The sequence below is a fragment of the Camelus ferus genome, chromosome 18, assembly GCF_009834535.1.
Source record: "Camelus ferus isolate YT-003-E chromosome 18, BCGSAC_Cfer_1.0, whole genome shotgun sequence".
NCBI lineage: Eukaryota > Metazoa > Chordata > Mammalia > Artiodactyla > Camelidae > Camelus > Camelus ferus.
In genome coordinates this window covers 28,236,065-28,260,905 of record NC_045713.1, presented here as the reverse complement: position 1 = coordinate 28,260,905, position 24,841 = coordinate 28,236,065, and the positions used below count along the sequence as shown (strand labels likewise).

General features: G+C 48.1%; 1 protein-coding gene and 1 long non-coding RNA gene across 4 annotated transcripts in view; one reads left to right on the top strand and one right to left on the bottom strand.

The window, feature by feature from the left end:
- Nucleotides 1–24,841, top strand: part of SNX29 (sorting nexin 29) — a 587,367-nt gene that overhangs the window by 232,713 nt on the left and 329,813 nt on the right. The window lies entirely within an intron of this gene.
- On the bottom strand, nucleotides 4,138–15,099 carry LOC116657586. The gene is made up of 3 exons (XR_004312747.1): nucleotides 15,089–15,099; nucleotides 8,845–8,851; nucleotides 4,138–4,218 (listed from the first exon to the last, which is right to left on the bottom strand). It is a non-coding gene; the product is annotated as an uncharacterized LOC116657586 (long non-coding RNA).

Genomic DNA, 24,841 nt, shown 5'->3' with positions numbered 1-24,841 from the left:
GCCAAGGTGGGGAGCCCGTGGCTCGGAGCAGTGCTTCTCAAACCTCAGCGTACCCACCAGGTACCTGGGGGTTGTGGTAGAATTCAAACTCTGATTCAGCAGGTCTGGAAGGGGCCTGACAGCGCGTTTCTAACAGGCTCCCAGGTGGTGCTGATGCGTTTGGGGTCTGCCCTACACTGCGAGGCAAGGGCTCAGACGGAGTGCATGCTAGTGATGGTCTGAAAGGGCAGGTTCAGTGATTCGAGATCACCTGGGCTCTTAGAAAGGCGTGAAGGAGCTTATGATAATCATCAGTTATATATATATATATTCTTGTTCACATTCTTTTCCATTATAGGTTATTACAAGATACTGAATATAGTTCCCTGTGCTTTACTGTGCTATAGTAGGACCTTGTTGTGTATCTATGGTCATCTGTACCTGTTAATGTCGAGCTTCTAAATTATCCCTCCCCTACTACCCCCTTTGGTAACCATACATTTGTTTTCTGTGTCTGTGAGTCTGTTTCTCTTTTATAAATAAGTTCATTTGTGTCACCTTTTTAGATTCCACATATAAGTGATGTCATATTTGCCTTTCTTTGTCTGACTTATTTAGTATGATCATCTGTTATTCCATCCATGTTGCTGCAAATGGAAAAATTTCATTCTCTTTTATGGCAAAGTAATATTGTGTGTGTGTGTGTGTGTGTGTGTATACATATCTCCCACAACTTCTTTTTTTTTTCCTCCCACAACTTCTTTATCCAGTCATCTGTTGATGAACATAGGTTGCTTCTATGTCTTGGATATTGTAAATAGTGCTGCTGTGAACACTGGGGTGCATGTATCTTTTTGAATTAGAGTTTTCTTCAGATACATGCCTAGGAGTGGGATTGCTGGATCATATGGTAACTCTATTTTTAGGTTTTTAAGGAACTTCCATACTGTTCTCCATAGTGGCTGCACCAGTTTACATTCGCACCAACAGTGTAGGAGGGTTTGTACATGCAATCTTTATTCTGCTTATTCAGCATAATATTTTCTTGTGTTTCTACATAGACTTCAAATTATGTTTAAATACAGATTTTTCCCCCCTCAAATATAAAAGCAATGCACAAATTACAATCCATAAGCCTGGAAAGAACAGAAAAGTTTAAAGAAGGAAATCACTTGGACACAATTACTGTTAATGTGTTTTATTTACTATTTATGAGGCATTTTATTCCAGCTTATTTTATGTATATATTTTACATAATTCAGATCATTCTGAATCTGTAGGTTGATGGTCTGCTTTGAAAACCAGTTAACAGAGCATCATAAAAATGTTCTCATGCTGTTCACTTGTATGGATATCACTGTTGATGGCCATGTAGGAGTCTGTGTCTGAATATGTCCTTGTTTCTCACACCATTTCCTTTTCTTCATCATTTTACTGCCCCCTCCCTTAAAGGAGTAATACTTCCATGAACATTTTTTTATAAATTCTTCTTTTCATTAAAAAACAACCATCTTAAGCTGCATTTCTGGACTTGGAATTCTCATTTTAGAAGGTACAGGCACCTATAAAGGCTTGATTCATGTTGCCAAAATCTTTTCCAAGAAGGTCTCACTTGAAACTCTCCCCCCTAGGCTGGATGTGGAGGGCCTGCCTCCTTGGTGTTTTTAATGGCTGTCTGTATAGTTAGCGCTTTCCATGTGGGTTATTGTTTAGGCCACTTCTAGTTTTCTGAGATTGTAGATAAAGGCTCAGATGATACCCCCTCATCTGTAGCTGGTTCTGCCCCTGAGAGTTTCTTTCCTCAGTCTGTATTCCAGGAATGAAGTCACAGGGCAAGGGATGGGAAGGTTTTAAGGGCACAAGTTATGTGGTGGTCTGGCTCCAGGGTGAGGCAGGAGGACCTTGCCCCAAGAGCTTGAGCGGGTTCCATCATCATTTGTTACCATTTGGCTTCTGCTTTTGTGGCTGTGGAAGGTGAAGGCATCCTTGCCGTGAATGATTTCTCAGCTGATTCTTCTTTTGGGAGCAGAGACCACAGGTTGGAAGGTAGACATGCCGAATGCATTAACATCTGAACTTAGAATTGTGGAAGTACCTTCTCAAACACCATCAACAGTGGAGAGACATGTACGTCCCTCACGACCCTTTCAGAAGTTTGTGACCATTATAAGTTGCCTAGATATTTTTCCGAATAAAAATGATGGACAGGAGCAGGTAGAGGAACAGGAGCCTGTTAGCATCTCTTAAAGCAATCATGAACCAGGGAGAAAGCCACATGCTTGGTTGTTTTCTCTAATGCTTCTAGAATCCAATCAAAGACTCAGATTTTGTTGCTGAACTAAAATTTTTAGGGAGTAAGCAGCAAGGTATATTTGCACGAACATCTGCCTTTTGAAGCACGTGCCCCCATGGAATGGCTGCATGTCAGAGCCATTAGTGTTCGGCGCCAGATGTTTCCCACAAAAGCTGCACCAAACACGGACTTGGGTGGTTCATCAAGATGCGAAAAATAGGCAGCTGTTTAGGGAAAAAGGAGAAGTTTGTGTCTGCACCGTTGCGTTATCCTATCACTTCTCCCCATAAAGGCACAGAAGCAGAAGGAGATAAAAAATTACCCAAACCAATAAATGTTATAGAACTCATTAAAAGGTTATGATCATTATCTGCTGGGGAGGGAAACATGATTACCATTCATTAACGCTCCCATTTGCTGTCTTTTCTAATGATACGTAGGTAGAAAAGTCTAGAGGAGTAAATAAAAATAACAGAATGGCTCCGAGGGATAGCAGAAGAGCCCAGGGAAGGAGCACAATCCGGAGAGATGATGCTTATTAAGTGTGTTGTGTAACTCGAGAGAAATGGTTGAAATTCAACAGCTGGGCCTCGCTGATCTCGGGAGCTGGAGCCCTTTGCTCAGTTTAACGCCCCGGCTTTTTCCTCCTTGCCTCGGGAGAGGCAGAGTTGGTAACCTGGTTCTTCGTAGAAAATAATTTTTCAAACCTTGCCTTTCCGGTACGGTTCACAAGGTGGCAATTTCCATGTCACTGAACATGAAGTCTGGGTCTTAAATATAGCCAGCATGTGAATGCCCTGCAGGCGGTGACAGTGGCGGTGACATCACTGCCAAGCAACTTCTTGTTATTCTGGAGCCGGGGAGGGGAGCAGCAGGAAGCTCAGCAGAGGGGAGATATTCTTGGCAGCAGCAGTAATGCTGTTTAAAGAGAGACAACTGTCAAGTCTAGTGGTTCTGGAAGTTTGCTAAGTTTATTTGTTCAGCGAGCAAACAAAAGTTCCCCGAGTTCGTCTGGGGTGCCAAACACAGACGGTCACGCTGCTCCTCCTGCCCAACAGCCATCACAAGAACATTTTAAGCAGAAGAATTGTTTCTTCAAATGCTTTCTTTCTTGGAAGCCCCAGATGTAGCCTTCCTGAGAGCTGAGCTGCACGGGTTAAAGCAGAGAGCAGGGGTCCTGGAACTCCTCCTCCTGAGCTACAGACCCCCTGGTGAACCACACCTGGAAGGCAATTTACATATGGTCAGCTAGCGTGGAGCAGGTTTTCCTTGGAGTCCAATTCTCTCATTTCTGGTAACATGGAGTGAGGAGTTGTTACGGCTGAACTAAATCCACAGATGGTCTCCACGTCTCTTCCATCGTGTGAGGCTGGTTCCTTTCCCAGGGTGGTTTCACTGGGAATGGAGTGAACTGTGTCTTAACGAGATATTCATGTTTTGCTCCTCATTCAGTCATGGGTCCATCGCATCTCATAGTACAATCTCTCCCCTTCTCTGCGTTCTCAGCCCCTCTTTTCTCTCTTTTTTTTTTCTGTAGCATTTATCTAATTTATCTTCTAATATGTTACTTATTACAATCAATGTTATTGTCTTTTTCTCTTACACTATAAGCCTCATGGGGGCAGGGACCTATGTCTCATCTGTTCACTGATGGATCTGTTTTGGGGGCCTGGGCAATGCCTGATACGTAACAGAGCTCAGAAATTTGTTGGATGAACACATAAATATTTGTCAATTACTTCTATGTTGTGGTTCTGCTGTGTTTCTGGCTTGTTTCTAAGGTCCTTTCATGGTCTGAGATGGCTGCTGGATCCCCGGCCTTTACATCTACATTCTATGCAGCAGGAAGGGCAAAGCAGGGGAAGGGAAAAAAGAGTGTTTGCTAACTTCTTTTGAAGAGGTTACCCTTAAGCCACTCAAAATAATTTGTCTTATGTTTCAGTGGCCTGCACTTACTCTGTTAGGGATGCTGAGAACTGTGTTTTTGTTTTTTAGTAGGACACATTGTCACCCTGAGTGAAACAAGAAGGGAAGAACAGGCATTTTGGAAAGTGAATAGTGGTCTGTGCTCAGTGCCTTGCACATAGTAAACTCTCGTTAGAAAAAATCCACTTCTGTTGTTAACATGGAGTGACAAGGTAGCTTAAGTTCTGTTTTATGGTCAGAAGTATATCAGATTGACCTCGTGGTGATTTAAAAAAAAGGTCTTTGAGTCAGAAAGACCTTGGCTCAAATCCTTGTATTAATCTGTGTGACCTTGGACAAGTTACTTTACCTCTCTGAGCCTCAATTTTTAAGAATCTCTGAAATGGGGACCATATAGAACCTCCTCAAAGGTGATTGTGAGGATTAAGTGAAATAATGCAGATAAAGAAACTGGCCTGCTGTCCGAAGCTCGAGATGTTAATAAATGTAGATCCCACAATCTTTATCACCATCCTCAGTCGCATATGCTTTCTAGATGTCATCTACAGATGACAGATGGCCTTTGTGTTCCAGAAGCTCACAGAAGGGCATTTCAGGAAGAGAACAGTTTGTGCAAGGGGAGAGAGGCACAAACCAGGGTAATGTGTTGAGGAAGCTGGACTTCTGGAGTCCAGGGTATGTTTGGGGAATGACTAAGGAAGGTTCTGTCAGGGCAGCCTGGGAACAGAGTCCAAAGGCCCCAGTGAGGAGTTTGGACAGTGGGGAACTAGGGAAGTTCTTTAAGAAGGAGGGTAGTGGATCAGATCTGTTCTGTGGACAGCTCCCCATCCTGGGCTTCACAGGGAAGTGGCTGGAAGAAGGCCAGCCTTGGAGCGGGGAGTCTGGGCTCGAGGTGCTCTGAGCCATTCAGGCAAGAGATGTTGCTGGTCACATCTAAGCAGGGACAGCAATTCCAGAGAGAAGATGTGGTGGGCAAGACGGGGTAGCAGCAACGCTGACTCGAGTGATGCTAGTTGTCCGCTTCTCAGAGACTGTCTTCCCAGTAGACTGCTACATGGGGGCGAGGGGCGGATAAGCAGGATGTAAAATCGAGTACCTCATATGCTCAGCATAGCCTCTTGAGGTAGAAGGCCAGATCCGACCCAGGTCCTTGCTGGCACCGATATTTTCATTGAGGACGTTTCCTTCCTTCCTGAGCCTGTGCATCTTTTGTTAACCTGAAGCCATTAAGTGGCAGGTCTTTTGAAGAGCGAGTCAACATTGCAGCTTTAAAAACCTGCACCCGGTGCCCAGGAACGACAGCTAATGAGCTAATTATTGCCCGTCAGTCACGTTGTGAGATCGTGTGTGCGCACCTGCTTCCCTTTGTAATTACCACGGTCACAGTGTCAGCAGGCCCCAAGCTTACTTGGGAGGAGTAGGCGAACCTTGAGAAGGACGATGTCCCTGGGCCCCCAGTAGGGTCACAGCCTGTGATTTTGGTCCCTTTGTGCAGATTGGAGCTGATTTGCCTGCTTTATCTGAAATGGAGATTGCTCAGCTAAGGCAAGAGATGTGGTCCTTTAACAAACAGATGTGCTGGGATGGAGAGCAGGAGGCAGATGCCACCAGAGTCTTCCTCCTAGGTTCATTGTTAATAGGGATGTGACTTGGCTTTCAGAGGCTCTTAACCAGGCCAAGAAGCCTTCCCCCGCTCTGCCACATGGCCATAGAGTGAAACTTTTAGTAACTATTTGCTTGTGTTTCTTATTTAACTTAAAAAAAATTAACATCTCCTTCAAATACATGCTTAAGTAGACGGAAGAGTATAGCCTGCATGCATCCATCAGCCAGCCTTAGCAGTTACCCACATTTTATCTCTTGTTTCACTCACCCCATCGCACTCTCCACTTTGTTTACTGCCAGAGTAACTTAAAGGCAAATCCTGTGCTTTAAAAAATCAAATGCTGTATTGCATACGACTCTCTAACAGATTGGGTTTAAAAAAACATAACCATGTACAACGCTATTATCACACTTATTAAAATTCGCACCGGTCCCTTGATATCAACTAGTTTCTAAGTTTAAAGATCCTTGGTTGTCTCCAATTTTTATAGCAGCTTTGTTTGAATCAATTCTGATTTCATGTTTTAAAGTATAAATCAGCTCATGTCATTCTCATGCTTAAAACCCTCAGCTGCACACAGGGAAAAAAGAAAGTCCACACTCCTTTCTGTGGCTGGAGCCCTGCACTGTCTGACCTGCGCCTCCCCGCTTGCCGCTAAGGATCTTGGCTGTTCCTTCTGGAACGTCGTAGCCCCAGGTCTTTGCACTGCTGTTCTTGCTCCCTTTCTCCCCAGATCATCCTCTCATCCTTCTCGGGTTTTAGCCTTCCTCACACTACCCGTTCTCATACATTTCTCTTTGTTTCTCTTGGTGCAGACCGTCCACTCCCGGGTGTAGGTTGACTGAGGGCTGGGCCTGCTTGGCCACCACTGTTGCCCCTGGGCCTCGCACAAAGTAGCCGCCCCGCCGGAGCTTGTTAAGTGAGTGGATAATTCCACAACACAGCCCCCTCTGAAAGCCTCTTCGGGGAAAAGCATTAAAAGGGGAGTTCCTTCTCCTTTCCCCTTCTTTTCTTTCTGTTTTGTAGTTGCAGTGTTGGCATGGGTGGTTAGGCTCTCAGAAGAAGCCATGCCAGTGGTGGTGGTGATTTATGAAAATAATACACCGCAGACACAGTATTGTAGAACCCTTGGTTTAGATAACTCTTCCCTGCAAAGAAAAGGTCCCAAATCATCTCCCACATCCAGGCCAGGAAATTGGTTTACAGATGGGGACGTCCCGGCTCAGGTGGCACCTGGAGAGGAGGCTGTGGTGTAGTGGATGGCGCCCTGGGCTTCAGAGGAGGGCTGTTGGGGAAGCCTGCCCTTCCCTGGCCGCCTGACTCTGAGTGCGGCAGTTACCTTCTCTGAACCCCAAGTTGCTTGTACACAAGTAGGGTGAGCCAGCATCCCCCGACCAGCAGGCGACCAGGCCTTCCTGGGCTCCTTCCATGTGTCCAGCACAGAGAGACTGATTTGTGTTAACCGGTGATGGTGTCAGGCCGAGAGGCAAACACAGCGCACGTCCCGCAGGTCCCTGGAACAGATGCCACCCATTAATTATGGGCAAAACTTATTTAAAAAATTTTTATTTTTATACAGTTTTTAAAGGTTACTTTCCACTTTACAGTTATTACAAAATATTGGCTCTATTCCCTGCATTGTACAGTACGTCCTTGAGCTTGTCTTACACCCAGTAGTCTGTACCTCCCACTCCCCTATACTGCCCCCCCCCCAGCCCCGGGAACCACTGGTTTGTTCTCTGTATCTGCGAGTCTGCTTTTTTTTTTTTTTTTTTTTTTTAATGGCAAAATGTGTTTTAACAGGTATCTTTTAAGTGTTTTCTGGGCACCAGGGATTGTTCTGTGTCATACGCATCCGCTCAGTTAACCCTGACAGCAGTCAGTGAGTTGGGTACTGGGGTTTTCTCGACTGACAAGGGGGTGACGACGAAGCGGCTGGCCTGATGTCACACGCACAGTGGCAGAGCTGGGGCTGGAACCTCCATCTGCCTCCAGACCCTGCTGTCAAGCCCCTTTGGCATCCACTCTTCATGGCCATCAGATGATTTCTGTCCTGCGTGATTGTCACTTGTGACGGGCATCTCTTGACATTTCTATTACTGTAGGGTATTTTTTCGTCCCAGCCCAGGCTGCTTTCAGTCAGCGATAAAGATAGTTTACAAAGGGGCCGCTTCCCTCATTTTCAGCTGAAAGGAGGGACGTGCCATCTTCCACAGCTGCCTGATTCCCAACCTTCCATCCTGTTCCCCTTCTAAACCTCTCGGCCAGTCTCATACCAGGTTACATCGCAGGTTGAAAGCTTCCCCGCATTTTGCCTTCCCTGAATCTTTATGGCAAAAGCAGCTTCTTCAGGAAGTTTTATGTACAAGACATTGTGACAGGAAGACAAATTGTTGAGCTTTAAATTGAAGAAAAACAGAAGGCAATTTGTCTGCTGTGTTCCAGCTCTGTTCTTCCACCTTCTTCGAGTTTTGAGTTATGGTGATGATTTCCTTTCATTTTGAAGGTTAAACTGCTGGGAGGTGGTTTCTCAGGGAATGTTCTGTTAAAGCATTAAGAACAATTAGATGTCAAGTCCTTTTTCATTTTATTTTTTATTTGACATGTAAATAATGGGAAGCTGGGCTCTGTCTTTTGCTCTTCCTTAAAAGAATTTTAAATGAAATGTGTTTGAGGGGGAATTGGGCATTAGGCTTACTGTGATTGCTGGAGACAGAGGAGAGACATGTTTACTCCTGGAGGTTGAAGCTCATCCTTTCCCCCAGGGTGGTCTTGACAGGACAGGCTGTCCCCTCCCCTCAGACACCCCAAGATGGAACAGGCTGTTTTTTCCCTCTGAGCACTTACTCTGGGTTAGAATTACGTCTTTGTGTGCATCTCTGATTAGAGCCTGTCTTCTCGACTTGACCCAAAGTCCCGTGAGAGAGGGGATCCTGGCTTTTTCCCTGGTCTCTGGCTTTTCGTCCTCGGGCCTGCACCTAACACACAGCAGATGATTGGCACCTTTGGAATATAAGGAACGGATAAATGTACCTTACACAAACTTCCTTCCCTTTTACTCCCCACCCTCATGCCTTCCACGATGATTCTCTTTGCTGGGGGCCCTGGTTCCGGATTTTCACCTGCCCAGCTCCTCTTGGTGCTGTCCGAGTCTCCCTTCCCCGTCCCAGGCTGCTCTGTGCTTGTTGCCATTGTTCTGATCAGAAGAGAGAACTCCATCCCGGGAGGAAATGGATTTGGTTAGGAGATTTGTGACAGTGTAATTATGTAGCTGTATGTACTTGGAAATACTCTGTATGTTACGGTGGTAGAAAAACATTCTATTAAGTCAGGGAATTCAGAAGCACACATGCAATTTATCAAGCCTTTGGGAGAAACAGCCAACATGAAGAGATGCCCAGTGTTCATCTACTTGAGAGCACATGAATGAGGTGAGCAAGGATACAGTCACTAAGAAGCAGAGGAGAGAATCCAGCTTGGGTGGGGGGACCCCAGACCCCTCAATGGCCTGGATACAGGCCTGCTTCTCTGATGAAAGGTGGCCTTGCTTGAGTGTTGATGCCGCACTTAGATAGAAGATAAGAGGGTAGACTGAGCTGGGTGTCTCAGAGCACCTTGGGCCTGAAACTTTTTCTATTTAGCCCTCTGGAGTGGCCACACCAGCCTGAAGACACTGGAGCTCTGTGGCCTCCCCTGTCCTGCTGCTGCTGCCACTGCAGGGAAGGGGCCTGTGCAATCTGCACTTGACAGTCAGGCTGGCCTGGGTGGGCCCCGGATCCCTCACTTCCTGCTGTACGACCCTGGGTACCTTTGAGCCTGTTTCTTCGTGTGTAAAATGGGGAGTGAGGATGCAACGTAATGGAGCCCGCAGCCCCACGCTTGGCACTGGATTATGGGCCGTTAAACGTAGACTCTGTTGCACTTTCCCCAGTTCGTGCCCAGCAGATTCTTGTTGACTTCGTCCCGACTCAGAGTGAAATGGCTTCTCGTTCTGTGGGGTTGTTTCTCCCGTCACGGGGGGTAGGTTGAGAATGGGATTTGTACCACGCCCACTGTTGGTTTTAGCTCAGTCCTCCTGTCAGGAAAACTCGGGCATTAATACGGTGTGGGTGTCTGTAGAGAGCACATCTTGTTCATTATCTTAGCAATTAGCTTCCCAGTGTCCCTGCCGAGGACACCAGTCCAGCAAAGGGCTTTTTTGGCTCCCAGCAGTGCCTGGCTCCTCTACAAGTATGTGATGATTCGCTGCCAGACGAATCCCCGGTTCTGCCTAATCCCCAGTTCCAGGCAGAGCCTGCAGAGTATTACAGGGAGCTGGCTGCATTCCCCTCCCCTTGGTTCTCTCAGAGCTGATGGCTCAGAGCACTGAGTGGCCACTTCTCTGAACACAGCCGAGCCCTAAGTCCTGGTAATCAGAGGGCCCAGCGCCAAGCAGATGCAAGAGGATCTGGAGGACTCTAGCCATTTCACTTGCTAAGCTTTGGCTTCAGATGTCTTGGACTAAACTTTTCCCTCCAAAGATGAAGTTTCACAAAGGTGTTGGTGAGACTCTAGGCCCCGTGGTCCTCATCGCATCTCCTTGGAGATAGGACAGTGTATTAATGAGAGGAGTTTATCTCACCAGTAGGAAGAGAAAGGAAATATCCACTGACTGGGAGAACGGATACCTTGTGGGTGCAGGACTCATGGTCTCCAATGGACATCTGGCGGGGATGGAGATACAAGGTCATTTGTTGGTACTCCTGCATCCCATGCCTGTGGCAGACACTGTTAATCGCTGCTGTCTGCTGTAGCCCCGGTGTCCAGTGCCCCTGGGTGTCAGGTGCCCCCGGTGTCTCATGCCCCAGTGGTCACTTATGATCAGAGTTGGTTCTTCAGTGAACATCTATCCTTTGCCTTTCCTATCTTTGTGAGCCCTAGAAAAGGCCCTTTCTGGAAAGGGCAGACTAGACAAACATCTAAAACAAATGGTTCTCAGGATGACGAGCTCCACCGCAGCCAGGAAGAGCCCCGAGACTGTGACAAGGGCATTGTGGTAATGATGCCAGAGAGGCTGGATGTCCCCAGTCGGTCCCATTCCCAGTCCTGCTGGTCCCCAAGAACTGCCTCCACACTGCTTCCTCTCCACATTTGTACTGCAGGTGCCCACTGGAGGAATAAATGTCCAGTTGTAACATGAAGTGACTCTTGTCTGGGTGGAGAATGCTTGGCCTGCATTTGGTTTGGATCCACAGTCTCCCTTCGTCCTCTAAGCCAGCCTCCTGGGTTATGTGGCAGAGGGGCTCATGTACTCTCCTGCCCAGCCTACCAGCTTTGAAAGGTCACAGCCAGAAAAATGGTCTTAAACAAAGCAGTTAAAAGTAACGTGGTGCTGTTACCTGACAGCAAGCATGGGTAATGTCCAGAATCGACAGTTTTATTGGGACAGAAAGGAGAGGACCGGTTGTCAGGGGCTGGGCTTGGGTGGCGGCAGCTGCGAACGACTGCTGATAGATACAGCGTTTCTTTCTAGGGTGATGAGAATGCTCTGAAATTAGTGGTGATGGTTGCAGAACCTTGGGAATACACTAAAAACAACTGAACTGGGCATTTGAAAGGAGTGAATTGTGAATTACGTGTATCTTGATAAAAAGATAGAAAAAATACATGGCGATCTTAAGTTAAACAAAATCAAATGTTGCTAATAGCTGCCATTTGTTGAGCGCTTAAAACATAACTTGGCACAAGGGGGAGGGCCATTCCCTGTTTCTGGATGACATGAGGACATCAACTTGGGGACAACGGTAGCTTTCTCTTTTGGGTCTGAAGTTGTAAACACTTAATTGCTTTCATTTCTGGCCCTGTGCTGGGAACACTTAATGTGTGTGTGATTTGGAGATACGCAATCATCTTTTGCTTTCCTCATTCCACTCAGGAATGCTGACACGTTATAACTGATTGAAGCACACACTGATTCCGGTTTTGACAGAAATAATAATAATTTCATCTTTCACTTGCTTAACACTTCCCCCTCAAAAAGTGTGTCTATCTGGTATCTCACAACAGTCCTGAGGCTGATGTGATTAACCCCACTGACACTCTTGAAGTGACCCTGACCTCTTATCTGACCCTGTACACGGGGTGCCACGTAGACTGTGTTTTCCCTCCCAGTTTCTGTCTTCCCTTCTCTACCTTGCTCCATGCCCCAGGAAGGGCACTATGGTGGGCTCAGTCATGGGGCTCCCCTGCCGCCAGGTTCTGGTGGGGCTTGGCCCCTTTTGATGCACCTGCAGGAGGAAGGCAAGGTCGGGGCATTTGTTCCTCCAGCTCCCTGCCTGCCAGGCCATGGGTTGTGTTTGTGTCCGGCAGCCACAGCTCCTCAGCTGTCTGCCCACGTCCTGCTGGGTTCTGATGACCACTTCCTCCTTCCCCCTTCAGGCCTGGGGGACTGTGGGGTAGGGGGCTTCTACCATCGCCAGCCCCTGAGTCCCTCACCACCCCTTGTTGGTTTCCCCCCACCTTGCCCCTTGGTATAGGGTCTCTTTCTCTCTCTTTTTTTTTAATGGAGGTACTGGGGATTGAACCCAGGACCTTACACATGCTAAGCATGCACTCTACCACTGAGGTATTTCCCTTCCTCCAAGAGTCTCTTCATTAAGCCGCATGACCTCCCCCTTTGTGCCATCTGTTTTCTGCTGGGCTGTGACTGAAACACCAGGCTTGATCTAGCTTCGTGGCTTTGCACTTGACTGTTTCCCTCCAGGAACACTCTTCCCCCAGATCTTGGCATGGTTGGCTCTTTCTCAGGGGGTACCCAGGCTCAGCGCACCTGTCACCACCTCAAAGGGGCCTCGTTGGTCTGCCCTCCTAGTCACCCTGCCCTAGTATCAAGACATTTTCTTTACAGCGCTTCAACCTTGAAATCATCTTTTACTTGGCTGACTGGCTGGCCTTGTCCAGGGCGTCCTCCTAAGCTGACCAGGGAGCAGCAAACGTTTTCTTTAAATGGCCAGAGAGTAGATATTTTTGGCTTTGCAGGCCATACGGTGTCTGTTGCAGCCACTGAAGTCTGCCCTGTAGTAAAAAGGTGGTCACAGACATCAATGAATGGGCATGTCTGTGTTCCCATAAAACTTTATTTACAAAAACAGGCAGAGTAGAAATTTGTGGGAGGTAAATTATATCTCAGTAAGGTTTTAAACAGCAGCAATAAAGAAGAGAACATGATGTATTTGGCCTGTTGGCCATAGTTTGAGAACCCTGAGCGAGACTGAGAACTCTTGAGTACTGAGACCTTGTTGTCTTACTCACTCTGGGCCCTGAACTTTGAACGGGGCTTGTCCTATAGCAGGTGTGTAATAAACGTTCCCTGAACACACGTGCTTACCGAATGCCTCTGTGTAGGTCATTGTGCTGGGCAATGGCAACAACGGTGAAATAAGACAAAACCCCTTGACCCTGCAGCCCCGGAAGACACCCACGTGTGTGTTTGTTGCGCAGCACGGCTGTTGGTTCTGATGGTAGAGAGAAGTGCCGTGTGGGAGCTCACAGGTGGGTTGGCTCACCTGCTGGGAAAATCAGGCACTGACCTTCAAGGGGAGGAACTCTTGAGCTGGATCTTGAAGGACCATCAGGGATTTGGCAGGTGGACAAGGAGGGATGGCAGGGAGGAAGGCTTTTCAGGAAGGGTGGTAGGGTGTGGTATGTTTGAGGGACTGGGCTTTGCAACCCAGGGTGTCAGAGTGACCGAGAGGAGCGTGGCTGGACAGAGGCCAGATCGTGAAGAGTCCCGTGTACCATGCCTTGGGGTTTGGTGGTCGTTGCCCTGTAGGCAGTGGAAGGCACTGAGGGAGGCTGAATTAACATGATAGAGAAGCACTGTCGTGGGGAGCAGGATGGAGGGTGGTTGTGAGGGGAGGGCTGGTAGCAGCTGGAGACATTATTGAGAAGCTTCTTGCCCGAGAGTGGTTCTTGGTCTGGGGTGGGGTCTCGGGAGGTTGTATATTCGTTACAGCTGAATTTTATGTTCATTCAGGGCAGAGGACGGCTCCCTGTCTGGAAACTCAGTGTGGGAGAGAATGGACGGTGGGCTGACACACACTCCATTTCTGCCTTGATGGATGGCAGTACTGTTCTTGGTGCAGGAGTCTGAGCAGGTGTGGGTGAGGAGAGGATGTGTTCAGAACTGGATATTCTGGTGGGGTGGGGTGGGGAGGAGAGAGACAGTAACGAGTACAGTTGACCCTTGGACAACAGGGGTTTGAACTGCTGGAGGCCACCTACCCGTGGGTATTTTTCAGTAGTAAATACTGCGGTACTATGTGGTCTATGATCCGTTGACTCCACAGATGCAGAGGAGCTGTGGATACAGACAGCCAACTGTAAGTTATATGCAGATTAACTCCTGTGTTGTTCAACTATAATTGAAAATTTTCAGCTAGTGTAAGTATTGGGAAAACAGTAGAAGATGGTTGATGGGAAGCTGATGGGGACATGTGGGGGTAGCTGCTTTCCTAGTTAGGGAAAGCCTCTTGGTAGGTGGTTGGGCACAGAGGAGCTGAGATTGGAAAGATGAGAAGGAACCATTTCCCCCAAGATTGGGGGCAGACTGTTCTAGGTAGAGGGAAGGGCACGTGCAAAGGCCCTGAGGTGAGAATGAGCGTGAGGTGTGTAAGGAATATAAAGAAGGGCAGTGTGACCAGAGCAGAACCCTTGAAGGGGAGAGGAATGAGGTACAAAATGAGGCTGGTGACACTCAGGAGCCCCATCACAGAAGCCACCATGAGGAATTTAGGAAGTGGAATTTTCAGTTAGTCCTAATTTCTAATGGATAGGATGCTAGTTATGCCAGCTTAAGAAAGCTGGCACAATAGTGAATTGTTAGGTGGTGGGCATTTATAAGATGTCCTCGGGGATCCTTGATTGCGTAGGTTTGAGGCTTTCAGAAGTTGAGCCGCTGCATTTTTCTTTCCGGCCTAGCCCACATCCAACTTTGAGAAGATTTAGGACTGTTTATGAGTGTGTTCCTTTTTGGTTGTTAATACATATATATTTTTTAACTTCTCACTTTGAAATGGGCTGGCATTCGAAAGCTGTGTGAGCAGCCTGAGCATTTGGCTTGTTTTTAATCATGGAATTTTCTTATTTTGGTCAGTGAAATTCACATGGAGTGTGTTTATTCATGATTTTTGACTCACTTCTCCCAGGGCTGCCCTTGAATTTGCATTGCCACTGTATGAATGAATCAAGGCTTGGTCAATCAAGTTCGGTCTTTTGAGGAACAGATAAGGAGCACTTATCAGAACTTTTGGAGAGGCCTTAACTTCTTATTAAGTGGAAAATACGTGGTTTCACACGGAAGTGAGTATGAATAGAATAGAATAGGCCCGTGTTTTTGCTTTGGAGTCATTATCACTCAGTCTACCTGGCAGAACATGCTTTTTCTGGGTAATTGTCCTAAAGCATAGAGTAGCTTGAAAGACACCCCATTTGCAAACACTTTTCTCCCTGTCACACTGTGCTTTCTAGTTATTAAGGGGCACATGTATGGCTTGTCAAGCCACAGAGCCTTTTAGTGGTGTGAAAGGATAACTTGCTGTCACTTTTTGTCTCAGGTCAACTCACTTACGTCTAAGAAAAGGGGATGAGTGATATATGCAGTCAAAATTGTCGATCCTTGAGTTTCTGAATGGTTATTCAGCTAAACATTTTTTTTGTAAGTCTACTTTTATAGACCTATTTTTATCAGTCATATATTAAAACTTTGATTCTCTGAGCACTTCTGGAGGGGCTGTGTATCATTTAGGGCCCTTGATGGTAAGCGTCAGAAAATCTAATATAACTTGATGGAAGCAGAAAGGGGATTCATGGGCTCCTGTGACTCAAGTTTGATTTTGGCTTCAGACATGGCTGGATTCAGGGTCCATCTCTGTTCTTTGTGGGCCTTGTTCCTAGAGAGTTTCCACTGGCAGGTGTGAGATGGGTACAGCAACTCCAGACTGCCTGTCTTCTTGGTGTTACATCTGACGGCCAAGACGGAGCCTCTGGGCTCTGAGCAGTCAGGTGAAAGTGTCCAGCTTGACTCTCAGTGTCTCATATTGGGGCCCAATGTATGCCCATCCCTGAGTCAGTCTCTGTTGCTGGGGAGAGTGAAGGCCTGATCAGGCAGCTCCGAATTTTACATCCACTCCTGGAGGTGAGGTGGGTGGAGAGGTCAGCTCCCAGGTGAGCATCCTGGGGGAGAGCAGGTAAGGAGGTAAATGTTCTTGCTGAGAGCAAACACAAGAGCGGCTCCCTAAGATGGATCCTGTCCATGTGTGTATCCCTTCTTGCACCCCTCAAGTGCCCAGTGCAGTGCCTGACCTGTGGGTTAGAGTCAGTGAATGTCCTCCTGTGAGGTCTGGTTACATGCCCCATGAGAAGCTGCAAGTGCACAAGATGGCCAGAGGGGGCGCTGTGGTGCTGGGCTGTGTTCCCAAGTTTCTGAAATAGGATGGTTTCTATTGCTGTATAGATGAAAAAATTTTGAACTTCTATAATTATTTGACTAAGTTTTATAAAATAGAATATTACCCATGAAATGTGTGACTTTTCAGATTCCATTGCTTGGGACAAGGTGATGTAAAAAAGTGGGTCAATTAAAAAAAATACTGAGAAAACATGAGCATAGGTTCCATAGGATATGGTAAATTAGCTGGAGAGTGACTGATGTGTGCGCAAGCCCAGCACAGTGATGGGTAAGGGTGTGGGTCTTGAGCCAGATTGCCCAGAGTCCGCCAGCTCTGCGGTGCACGGGCTGTGTGACGTTGGGCTCCTTGCCTCACCTCTCTGGGCTGGAACCCACTAGGAGGCTTGTATAAAGTGCTCATGTTAGTGCTCAACGCAGGGTCCAAGTTTAGTCAGTAGCAGTGATCAGTGGTAGCAGCAGTGCTTGTGGTCCTAGACTAGTGGTAGTACTGCTAGCGGTATAGACATGGTCACGGTTGTGAGTGTGGCTCGGGGAAATCAGTGGAATAGATACATTAGCTTGTTAATGAAACAAGAGTTTATCAAGCATCTGCTGTGTCCCAGCCCTGAGCAGGGTACGTGGAGTGTAGAGGTGAGCAGGCAGGACTCCTGTTCTTGGAGGGCAGCCAGTCTAGTGGGAGAGACAAGCGCGGAGACCATGATAGACGTGCAGACGGCGAGTCTCGGGGGCACTGAGAGGAGGGGCCGTGGGAGCACAGAGGAAGAAACCTACCCATGGGGTGAGGGTCAGAGAAGGCTTCTGAGCTGAGCAGCCAAGTGAAGACAGGAGGGAAGAGCTCCTCACCCAGAGGAGCCAGCATCTGAAGACACGGGCATCGGACAGCTCCGTCTCAGCCAGCAGGCGGGGCTCGAGTGCCTGGGCCAGGGAGTGGGGCCCTCATTTTGGTTGGAGCTGATTATGTCATTTGGGTCATTTTATCAGTACGTCCTTAACCCGCCTACTTCCCAGGTGACTGCTCTCTGGTGAAGGACCAGGACGGGGCAAATTGTAAATCCCCAACTCGTGGAAAGTCAGTAATCTTATGTGTCTTTCCTCCCTCAGAGGCGCTCTGTTTGTTTGAGAACTTCCACCAATATCTCCAGACATTGGAGTGTGTGTGTGTTCAAAATCAGGACGGGATTTAATTTTATTAAATGATTCCAGAGAATCCCTGGTCTAACTTAATGCTGTGAATTTAGTAACTGTAACTAATTATTGGTCTCTTTAGGCTATTTATTTCTGTATTTATTTTGCAAAGCAGGACTAACTTCAGATTGCTGCATGTACCTCTCCTTAGGCGGTCAGCCAGGGCAATGCTGTTACAACACCCCAGGTGGCTCACTGGCTCGATGCCTGTCTCTTTTGCATCCAAAGGAATGTATGACTTTATGGGGGACCATGTAATGAAGGTCTTCACTTTGCTGGCTGAATGAGGAAAACTGACTTCCTGGCCAGCTCTCTGCAGGTGAGGTCCTTGTCCTCATTTGGAAATGGGAGCGCCATGTTGTTTTTCCTGGTCTCCTTGTCTCTTGAGAAGCCTGATTTCAATGGCCCATGACTGTACCAGCTGGTTGGCTGTCCCAGAGCTGGAGTCACCCAATGGTCCTTGTCTGAGCTCTGCCAGGGAAGCAGGTGGGTCAGCTGAGAGAGGTGACTGGTGGGCCACCTGTCTGGCCATCCAGACAGGCCATGGGTTAGATGTCAGGGAGCTTCTGTGCACCCAAGAAGAATTCTTGAGATCTCTCATTCCTTTCCTGGGCTCACCTGGCTGCTCTTTCCTTTCGGGTTTGGTGTCATCGTCCTCATCCTCATCATTAATATGGTCACCATCAGTGACAGCCACCAGTTACTAAGAGCTTAGGGCTGGAAGGTATAGTCATTAATTCTCTTATCACCACCATCACTAATTACGACTTTCATGATACTGACAGCTCACATTTATCGAGAGCTTACTGTGTTCTAGGTGTTGTTCGTCCTCCCAGAGCCCGGTCTCATTTGATAGATGAGGAGACCCAGGCACAAAGAGGTCAAGTCACTTGTCCAAGCTGGGGATTGGCTTAGCTAGGATTCACATTCACCTATGGTGACTCTAGAGCAGAAGGTGTCAAACTGTGGCCTGTGGGGCCACCATCTGTCTTTGTAAATAAAGTGTTACTGTAACACAGCCACACCCACCCATTTGCAAATTGTCCCTAGTGGATTTTGCGTTACAGCAGCAGAGATGAGCAGTTGGGGCAGAGACCTCTGGCCCTTTACTGGAAATGTCTGCCAGCCCTTATTCTGAGCCCAAACTCTCAGCCGCCACACTATGGCTGACTCTCAATGAAAGATAGAAGCACCGAGTTCCTACAGTGTGCACAACAGGATGTGCAAAGGCCAGGGGGTGACCATTAGGGGCTGGGAGAGACAGCTCTCCTTCCAGATGAGGAAATTGAGGCTCAGAAGCTGAAGGAACCCTTGTCCCAGGTCACATGGCAAGGTGAAAGGTCACACAGAGGACTGAAGCCTCGTGTTGTCGTGCCTACTCTCTGTCCCTCACAGTGTCCATCTCCTTACATGCAGTGTCTCAGCTGGAACCATCTTCTCATAATGGGACAGGCTGGCGGGGCCCCAGTGACCCTGGGATGCAGCCTGGACCCAGGGTGGGCAGTAACACTGGCTAGCTGGGGCTCTGAGAGAGCCTGGTGTGCCTTTTGGAGCCTGACCTACTTTGCGTTCCTGGTTTCTTCCTTAAGAGTGACTTCTCGGGGCTTCTTTTCATCCCTCATCACAGGGAGGCAGTTCGAGCACATTCCTGAGTTCACCTTTGCTGCTAGGATTTTTTAATGATAACATCTTGAGTTATTATTAGGTGGTTACATAAATTCCAATCAATGCACTTTGGTAGCTTGCCCTCTGAAGAGATCCTTTGGGAGAATAAAAGAAATTCGTAGGAGAACAATGTGAATGAGTTAAAGTTGCTTGCATGCTGGTTTCCTCTTGCCCTGAATCATCTCAAGAAAGGGCAGAGCACTGGCGCCTGGGGGTCGGACAGGAAGGGGGCTGCCCCACTTCTGAACAGTACCTGTTGGTGGGAGAGTCACAAAGGGTTTCCCCTCCTGAAGAGCATCGCCGTAATTGAAGGATGAGTTTGGAGGTGACCTCAGAACTTCAGCTCACTGCTAAGGGCTACAGGTTTTCTTTTTAGAGAGATGAAATGTTCTAAAATGGATCCTGGAGCTGTTTGCATTAAAAAAAAAATCACTAAATTGAACACTTGAAGTGGGTGAATTGTATGGGATGTGAATTACATCTTCAGAAAACTTATCAAAAAAAAAAAGGTCCTTGGGCCTGTGTGTGCTTAGGTGCAGGTATGTGCTTATAAGTGTGTTCTTGTCGGGTGGGTGTGTCTGCTAGCTTGGTAGAGCAGCGAGGGAAGGCTTCTCAGGAGCACGGGTCGTGTGAGGAGGGCCCAGGGGCCAGGGAGCTGGTGGCATAGTCCTAGCAGCTGCTGTGGTTCAGGACGAGGGTGTGTGAGGCGGGCCTCTGTCCTTGGGGAGGACTGCTCTGCTGTGGGGGAGAAAGAAAGGGCTGAAGTGGCACCCGAGTGGGGGCAGGGAGGCCAGTGAGGAGAGGATGGCAGTGATCCAGGAGGTCAGTGGGCTGTCCCAAGGGGCGCTAGTGGGTTGAAGAAAGGCACCTTGAGAGGAGCTGGGAAGAAGGTGGGCTCCATGAGATGGGTTAGTTACAAAGAGGGAGCCGTGGATGGAGACGGCAGGGGTTCTGTGGAAGGTGGGTGTGCATGTGGTGGGTGTGTACATGCACGTTGTCTCTGTGTGTGTGTGTGTACGTGGATGGTGACACTAGCTAGGAACTCAACTGTTGGCAGAGCCTCTGAGACATTGGGGAGGTGCTGATTTCCAGCTGCCAGGGGTAGGATGTATGCAGGGCTCTGGAGCCAGGAAGAACATCACAGCTGGTCCTTCTAGGGTCATGGGGAAGTGATGTCATGTTTGTGTCTTAGATTACTCTGGCAGCTTGGAAGAGAGTTGAGACTTCTCAGCAGGGCCAGGGAGCCTGCTGGGGGTCTGTAATTCCTCTTCCAGCTCCTGATGGGCACCCATAGGAGGCCTCTGACCCTCCTCCCTGACTGGCAGAGGCTCTTGGACAGTCTGAGGGGTTCCTCCAGAATGATGTGACTCCTGCTGTTGATGGGGGGTTTCAGAAAGCTGCCCACACCATCTTCACATGATCGCTCAGGGCACTAAACTGAAGCCGGCTCTGGGATCTGCTGTTGTATAAGCCTTTCCAAAAGGCTGAAGTTTATTAAAAGGGAGGGGAAAGTCACTCTCAGTTACTTCTGTCCTGTGATCACCCTGAGTCAGGCAGCAGTCACGGTCTGGCCTGGATGTACCTTTCTCAGAGTGTGGGCTGGTTAGGTGAGGCTGGTAGACTCGCTTGAGCCTGTGGCGCTGGGGAGAGACTGCTGAGGTAGGGCGGGCGCTCTGGCTGTGGTGAGTTCCCACGTCCACGTGGTTGTCATTCTTCGCAGAGGACAGTGTAGTTCAGGGCCACAGCCCTGCTCTGTTGTCTGTGGGTGTTCTCTCTAGGAATGCTGACCGTAGGGGAGGCGTACGTGTGCAGATTCTTTGAGTTGCAAATAAAAGAATCCCAACTCAGATTGGTTTGTATGAAACAAACAAAACCCAAAACCAAGGAACATGCAAGGTTAACGTGACTGGGGACATCCAAAGGGTTGGTGTAGGCTTCCAGTGGACCTGGATCCAGAGGACTACTGACATCACTGGCCTTCGCGTCTTTCCCCTGTGCTTGCTTTCTGAGTTGACGTCATGCATGGGTGGGCTTTTTCTGGAGGGGGCAAACATGGCGTTCAGCGAAGTGGACACCTCTGTCCCTCCCGAAAAGGACCCTGACTAGCTCTGTATGGGTCAAAGGGCCTCCCTGCCTCAGTCATCATTTCCAGAGGGATGGGCCGGCCAGGGTCAGATGCCCATCGCTGGTAGGGAGGGTGGGGCTGTGTGACTGACAGGCCCACCAGAATCTCATGAAGGGCAGTTTCCAGAGGGAAGAGAAATGGGAAGACCCCAAAGTAGAAGGTTCCCTCCAGCGGAAACCTTGGTAAGTGGCACAGCCACAGCATCCCAGGTGGCAGGTTTCTGAAGCAAAGAACAGAGGAATTTCTCCTGGCTAAAAGCATAGGGAGCTTTGCTTTAAGGTGTAATAGAGCATTTGGGTCAAATTCATATTTCTCTAATAATTGTTAAAGGTACACTTTGAGATTGGCCTCTAATGTCTCCTGTGTCTCCAACTCAGAGCATAGTGGGCAGGCCACCTGTTAAATGTGGTCGAGGACTTAATTTTAATTCTCAGCTCTACTCCTTGCCAGCTGTGTGCCTTCAGGCAAGTCTCTTGACTTCTCTGGGCCTCAGTTTCCATTGAACACCAAGCCTGCCTACCCCTCCATGTGCTTTTGTGCGGATCGCATGAGAGTCCTGACGGGGTAAACCAAGCAGCTGTGGGTGGACAGCCCTGCTGCTGTTTATTGGTGTTGTCATTCTGGGACACATGTGTTTTTTTCTAAATTGCACCAAAAACTTTGACTCTTTCTTCCAGAAGTGTTACTCCCTCTGATTTAGAAGTGTGTGTGTGTGTGTGTGTGTGTGTGTGTGTGTGTGTGTTTTTCTTACCTAACAACACTAAGTGTTGCATAAGAATGAAATGCAAATCGGTACCTGAGGTGGCCCTCAGATTGCCAGGCTGTGCTTACCAACAGAGGAGAGGTAGGCTGTGTCTCTTTGTTCAGATAAACAAAAGACAGCAAATTCTTCCTGGCAATTTAAACGGGGAGGGAGTAGAAGGAAGGAGAGGGACAGGGCTGGAGGGAAAGCGTGGAGGCAGGCTAGAGAGCGTCAGGTGCTGTGCTGAGTGCTGAGATCTGTCACCTCACTGCTCTGGTGGTCAACACCTCCAGGGCCTAAAAGAAATGAGGGTAGCAGGTGGGTTAGGAGCTTGAATTGAACCCCAGCTCCACTGTTTATGATAGGTGTCATCTTGGTCAACATTCTCCCCTTCTCTGAGCCTCCATGTCCTCATCTGTAACATGGATTCATAACATTACCTTCCTCATAGTGTTGTTGTAAGGATTAAATAAAATAATCCAGGCAAATTTGCTTAGAACCTTGTCTGGCAGATATTAAGGGCTCAAAGAATTATCATTGTCATTAATATGATATAATGAGAGAATTAGGTTTTTATAACGCTCTGAGATGGGAAGGATGGATGGTCATGAGGTTCTCATTTTAAGGATAATGGATACAGATTCAAAGATGTAAAGTCACTTATGTGTCACATGGGCCCACAGACTTTGTCTGTAAAGTCTGTAAAGTAAATATTCTCAGGATTGTGGGCCATCTGGTCTCTGTTGCAATGATGTAGCCCTGCCTCTGCAGTGCGAATGCAGTCACAGATGATATGTCAACTAATGGTTGTGGCTGTGTACCGGTGAAAATTTATTTATAGGAACAGGTGGTGGCTGGATTTGGCCTGTGGGCTGGTAGAGCTGATAGGTGGCCAAGTGCTGAGTTAGGTCTTGCATCCTGGGTCTTCTGGCTCCGAATTCTAGCCCTGTGCCCGGTGACAAGTAGCTTCCTCCGCACGCAGTTCAGGAGAAGCTTGTCCACCAACCAGAAGCCAAACACCTGCGTCTGGAGCCGATGAGAGCCTTTGAGAGAAGGGAAGCCTTCAACTTCCAGCTTCTGAGATGCCTGCAGAGATGTTTCGTCTCTCGTGACTTGATGTGTTGTGGGTCCCTCAATGCTCCGCTGGGGGTTGCCGCCCCTCTGCTGCTTCTTGACAGTTCAGCACAGTGAACCTGATGGGCGTGAAGTCTGCCTGGACTGGCAGGCTCACGTCAGAGGCCTCCCTGGCACCCCGACCACGGCATCTCCTGGGAGCTGGCTGGGCACCTCCTTGTGCTCCTGAGCTGCTGGGATAACTGCGCGGGAGGGATCGTGGCGTGAAACCCATAAAGAGAGCGAATGGCCCCTGGTTATCCTGTGACCGCTGACTGCTGAAAGTAAGGGCGAGGAGAAGTCTCATCTTGGCAAGAGGAGTCATTTGAGATTTGCACTCTTGACCTCTGCTCAAAGCAAAGGGTGGACGAATCTGGTTGTTGGTACGTGTGTTAGCTCTGGGCAGATGGGAGGCAGAGAGATTTATGGTTGGATCTCAGCCAGCCCTGCAGCAGCCTTAGCCTAGGTGACCTGAGCTGGGCCAGAAGAGGGCTTGATAGTGACAGTCAGACCAGCCTGTGTGGCAGTCACCAACTTTCAGGGCAGCATGCGAATCAGCACAATGGAATTCTCAAAGCTCATTTAAAAACCGGAGGAGTAGTTTTATTCTCCAAGCGATAACGCTGTTGGCGCTTTATAAACAATGAATAAGAAAAAGATTAGGAGGTTACAGAATAGTATGAAAATGGAATCTGGATGCTGGGTGGCTTGTTGGAAAGTTGCTAAGTTCTCCTTCTTCTTAGCAATACACAGCACATGTAAGGGGATTTTGTGTTTAGCGGTTTTGCTTTTTGGATTTTGGGGGGAGGAAAATGGTTCTGTAAATTGAAAGTGTTGTTAATATTTCAAAAATCTCAATTCTTTTGTCCCTGAGGTAGGAGGGTTAGCACATGGCTTAGTGTTCTCTCCTGAGAAGCCTCACAAAAAATGTTAATTATATTTCCTTTACCACTTAGGTAATTTCTAAAGGGTGATTGGCTTGGGAATAATTATTTGGGGATTATTCTATTTTTAGGGTTGATGTGCAAGGATTACCTGAATTGTTACTAATCTATTTCTAGACTGCGTTTTACTCACTGCCTCTTATAAGTTTGCAGCAGGCTTTGGCGCCCTTGTGGGAAGCGGGTCACTACTTGTTACGGACTACGTGATGACCTCCCAGAATTCACATGCTGGAGCTCTAACCCCCAACGTGACTGTATTTGGACCTAGGGTCTTCAAGGAGGCAATTAAAGTGAAATGAGATCATGAGGGTGGGGCTCTACTCCAATCTGATGGATGCTCGTAAAAGAGGAAGAGACACTAGGAATGAGGGTGCACACAGAGAGGAACCCCTGTGAGGACACTGAGAGAAGGGGGGCCCGTCTGCAAGCCCGAGGGAGGGGCCTCGGGACAAACCAGACCTCTTACTCCTTGGTGGTGGGCTTCCAGCCTCCAGAACTCTGAGAAACGAATTTCTATTGTTCAGGCTTCCCGGTCTGTGGCATTTGGTTATGGCAGCTCTGGGAGACGATCATACTCTTAACTGATGTCTCTTCTCCCAGGTTCAAGTCCTAGGTCCACTGCTTACTAGCTCTGAGTACTTGGGACAAGCTAATTAGCCTTTCTGAGCCTCAGATTTCTCTTCTGTAAAATGGGGAGTGTGAGTCCTAGAAATTACACATTATGTGTATGTGTGTTGTTTTAGTGTGAATTGTGGGAAGGGTTGACTCCGGCTGAGCCTTGCTGTCCAAGGACAATCCACGTGCTGATGTTCAGTG